The sequence below is a fragment of the Centroberyx gerrardi genome, chromosome 22, assembly GCF_048128805.1.
Source record: "Centroberyx gerrardi isolate f3 chromosome 22, fCenGer3.hap1.cur.20231027, whole genome shotgun sequence".
Classification (NCBI taxonomy): domain Eukaryota; kingdom Metazoa; phylum Chordata; class Actinopteri; order Beryciformes; family Berycidae; genus Centroberyx; species Centroberyx gerrardi.
Window position 1 is genome coordinate 71,697 of NC_136018.1, and position 5,000 is coordinate 76,696.

At 35.7% G+C, this 5,000-nt stretch overlaps 1 protein-coding gene across 1 annotated transcript in view; it reads left to right on the plus strand.

Moving 5' to 3' along the window:
* LOC139920342 (receptor-type tyrosine-protein phosphatase mu-like) overlaps positions 1-5,000 on the plus strand; it is a 43,115-nt gene that overhangs the window by 11,261 nt on the left and 26,854 nt on the right.

Genomic DNA, 5,000 nt, shown 5'->3' on the forward strand with positions numbered 1-5,000 from the left:
GAGGTGTAACAATAGTTGCAGATGTAACAATAGTTGCAGATGTAACAATAGTTGCAGATGTAACAGTAGTGAAAGATGTAACAATAGTTGCAGATGTAACAATAAGTAGAGGTGTAACAATAGTGAAAGATGTAACAATAGTGAAAGATGTAACAATAGTGAAAGATGTAACAGTAGTTGCAGATGTAACAATAGTTAAAGATGTAACAGTAGTTGCAGATGTAACAATAGTTGCAGATGCAACAATAGTTGCAGATGTAACAATAGTGAAAGATGTAGCAGTAGTGAAAGATGTAACAATAGTTAGAGATGTAACAATAGTGAAAGATGTAACAGTAGTGAAAGATGTAACAATAGTTAGAGATGTAACAATAGTGAAAGATGTAACAATAGAGATGTAACAATAAGTAGAGGTGTAACAATAGTTGCAGATGTAACAATAGTTGCAGATGTAACAATAGTTGCAGATGTAACAGTAGTGAAAGATGTAACAATAGTGAAAGATGTAACAATAAGTAGAGGTGTAACAATAGTGAAAGATGTAACAATAGTGAAAGATGTAACAATAGTGAAAGATGTAACAGTAGTTGCAGATGTAACAATAGTTAAAGATGTAACAGTAGTTGCAGATGTAACAATAGTTGCAGATGCAACAATAGTTGCAGATGTAACAATAGTGAAAGATGTAGCAGTAGTGAAAGATGTAACAATAGTTAGAGATGTAACAATAGTGAAAGATGTAACAGTAGTGAAAGATGTAACAATAGTTAGAGATGTAACAATAGTGAAAGATGTAACAATAGTTAGAGATGTAACAATAAGTAGAGGTGTAACAATAGTTGCAGATGTAACAATAGTTGCAGATGTAACAATAGTGAAAGATGTAACAGTAGTGAAAGATGTAACAATAGTTGCAGATGTAACAATAGTTGCAGATGTAACAGTAGTGAAAGATGTAACAATAGTTGCAGATGTAACAATAGTTGCAGATGTAACAGTAGTGAAAGATGTAACAATAGTTGCAGATGTAACAATAGTTGCAGATGTAACAGTAGTGAAAGATGTAACAATAGTTGCAGATGTAACAATAGTTGCAGATGTAACAGTAGTGAAAGATGTAACAATAGTGAAAGATGTAACAATGGTGAAAGATGTAACAATAGTTGCAGATGTAACAGTAGTGAAAGATGTAACAATAGTGAAAGATGTAACAGTAGTGAAAGATGTAACAATAGTGAAAGATGTAACAGTAGTGAAAGATGTAACAGTAGTGAAAGATGTAACAATAGTTAGAGATGTAACAATAGTTAGAGATGTAACAATACTTAGAGATGTAACAATAGTTAGAGATGTAACAATGGTGAAAGATGTAACAATAGTTAGAGATGTAACAATAGTAAAAGATGTAACAATAGTTAGAGATGTAACAATAGTAAAAGATGTAACAATAGTTAGAGATGTAACAATAGTTAGAAATGTAACAATGGTGAAAGATGTGACAATAGTTAGAGATGTAACAATAGTTAGAGATGTAACAATAGTAAAAGATGTAACAATAGTTAGAGATGTAACAATAGTCAAAGATGTAACAATAGTGAAAGATGTAACAGTAGTGAAAGATGTAACAATAGTGAAAGATGTAACAATAAGTAGAGGTGTAACAATAGTCAAAGATTTAACAATAGTGAAAGATGTAACAATAGTGAAAGATGTAACAGTAGTTGCAGATGTAACAATAGTTAAAGATGTAACAGTAGTTGCAGATGTAACAATAGTTGCAGATGTAACAATAATGAAAGATGTAACAGTAGTGAAAGATGTAACAATAGTTAGAGATGTAACAATAGTGAAAGATGTAACAGTAGTGAAAGATGTAACAATAGTTAGAGATGTAACAATAGTGAAAGATGTAACAATAGTTAGAGATGTAACAATAAGTAGAGGTGTAACAATAGTTGCAGATGTAACAATAGTTGCAGATGTAACAATAGTGAAAGATGTAACAGTAGTGAAAGATGTAACAATAGTTGCAGATGTAACAATAGTTGCAGATGTAACAGTAGTGAAAGATGTAACAATAGTTGCAGATGTAACAGTAGTGAAAGATGTAACAATAGTTAGAGATGTAACAATAAGTAGAGTTGTAACAATAGAGATGTAATAGTGAAAGATGTAACAATAGTTGCAGATGTAACAGTAGTGAAAGATGTAACAATAGTTAGAGATGTAATAGTGAAAGATGTAACAATAGTTAGAGATGTAACAATAAGTAGAGATGTAACAATAAGTAGAGTTGTAACAATAAGTAGAGTTTTAACAACAGAGATGTAATAGTTGCAGATGTAACAATAGTTGCAGATGTAACAATAGTGAAAGATGTAACAATAGTTAGAGATGTAATAGTGAAAGATGTAACAATAAGTAGAGATGTAACAATAAGTAGAGTTGTAACAATAAGTAGAGTTTTAACAATAGAGATGTAATAGTTGCAGATGTAACAATAGTGAAAGATGTAACAATAGTTAGAGATGTAATAGTGAAAGATGTAACAATAGTTAGAGATGTAACAATAAGTAGAGTTGTAACAATAGAGATGTAATAGTGAAAGATGTAACAATAGTTAGAGATGTAACAGTAGTAAAAGATGTAACAATAGTTAGAGATGTAACAGTAGTGATAGATGTAACAATAGTTAGAGATGTAACAGTAGTGAAAGATGTAACAATAGTTAGAGATGTAACAGTAGTGAAATATGTAACAATAGTTAGAGATGTAACAGTAGTGATAGATGTAACAATAGTTAGAGATGTAACAGTAGTGAAAGATGTAACAATAGTTAAAGATGTAACAATAAGTAGAGATGTAACAGTAGTGAAAGATGTAACAATAGTTAGAGATGTAACAGTAGTGAAAGATGTAACAATAGTTAGTTGTAACAGTAGTGATAGATGTAACATTAGTTAGAGATGTAACAGTAGTGAAGATGTAACAGTAGTGATAGATGTAACATTAGTTAGAGATGTAACAGTAGTGAAGATGTAACAGTAGTGATAGATGTAACATTAGTTAGAGATGTAACAGTAGTGAAAGATGTAACAGTAGTGAAAGATGTAACAGTAGTGAAAGATGTAACAATAGTTAGAGATGTAACAGTAGTGAAAGATGTAACAATAGTTAGAGATGTAACAGTAGTGACAGATGCCGACTAACAATGATCAAAATCACTGAAGACACTTTTATTTTGCAGTAATTGCAATATTTTATCATTAATAATGAGGTTCATGTGTCTTTTTTCCGTTAATGGAGATGATCATTATGAAGCTGAACTCATATATTCTCATATGAGCTTTAGAGAACTGAAGCGTGGGAATGTCCCAGAAAGTTAGCATTAACAGCTGCTTAGTTTCAGCTGCTAGCTAACATCTTCACTGTGACACACACACACACACACACACACACACACACACTCAAACACACACACACACACACACACACACAGTCTCACTCGCCATCCCTCCAGTGGAATTATTTCCTGTGTAATTATGCTAATGAGGTGTGATAGTGGACAAGGCCATGGCCGCACTGTGAGCTACGGCGGCCTGCAGGGACACACTGCACATCTCACACAGGTTCACCAGACACACTGTACACACACACACACACACACTGTCAGCTTTAGCTGCTAACACCTGTCCCTGTAAACGAGCAGTTGCCCAATCTCTGTTCAGTAAATTGTTTGTGACAGGGATGTCAGCCAATGAGCTGCAGGCAACGGACCTGCTGGGAGGGACTTGTGAATTAATTAGTCTGTTAATGTGAGAGAGAGAGAGAGAGAGAGAGAGAGAGAGCGAGACAGACAGAAACTAAAGAAAGAAAATAAATACCAATTCAAACTGGGTGGAACAACTCTCCATCATGTAACCAGCTACAATTATCTGGGCTGACAATCACTTCATCTGGGAAGTTTGATTTAGCAATAAGAAACTTGGCAGACACGCAGAGCATATTATACAATAAGAAAACCACTGTATAGATTTAATCCTCCTATAAAAATCTGGTTGAACATTTTTGATTCAGTTATTAAACCAATAGCACTGTATGGTGGTGAAATCTGGGGCCTCATTTCAAATGCAACTATGAAGCCTGGGACAAAAGCCCGACTGAAATTCTGCATTTGGAATTCAGCAAAAACACATCAGAGAGTCCAGCCGGGCCTGTAGAGCAGAGCATCATGGGAGATTCCCTCTGCTGGTACATATAGAGAAAAGAGCAGCGAAGTTCTGGAGCCGCCCGGCACACAGCGGCCCAGAGTCTCCCACAATACTGCACTGACACACTGGAGGAGACACCAGAGAGAGACCAGCTGGAACACCTGACCAAGAAACACCAACTAAACCTCACCACACAACCACACTGACAAAATCCAAACTAACAAGAAGAATATTATCACTATTGGCAAAAAGAAATCAAACTTATAAACAAAACTAAATGCTTCCAAAACCTTAAAACAAATTACAGTTTGTCCCAAATCTGATCAGAATCAAACAGCCAGACAGGAAGCTGCTGACGATGTACAGAGAGACCAGCAGCTAGCTGTAGAGACGGGCAGGAGAGACCGGCAGCTAGCTGTAGAGACGGGCAGGAGAGACCAGCTAGCTGTAGAGACGGGCAGGAGAGACCGGCAGCTAGCTGTAGAGACGGGCAGGAGAGACCAGCTAGCTGTAGAGACGGGCAGGAGAGACCGGCAGCTAGCTATAGAGACGGGCAGGAGAGACCAGCAGGAGAGAAGAAAGAGAGAGTCACACTGCGACTCAGGAGAAACAGGAAGTGAAGAACTCTTCTTCTCTCCTGGACCAGGTCTGAACACATCAGGAACTCAGACTGTTCAAACATCTCTGAAAGAATAGAGAACTTTCAAAATCTCAGTATCAACGAAAAATGTTGAAACAGTAGAACTCTGTGCTCAGTATGTGATGTCATGATGATGTCATGGTGATGTC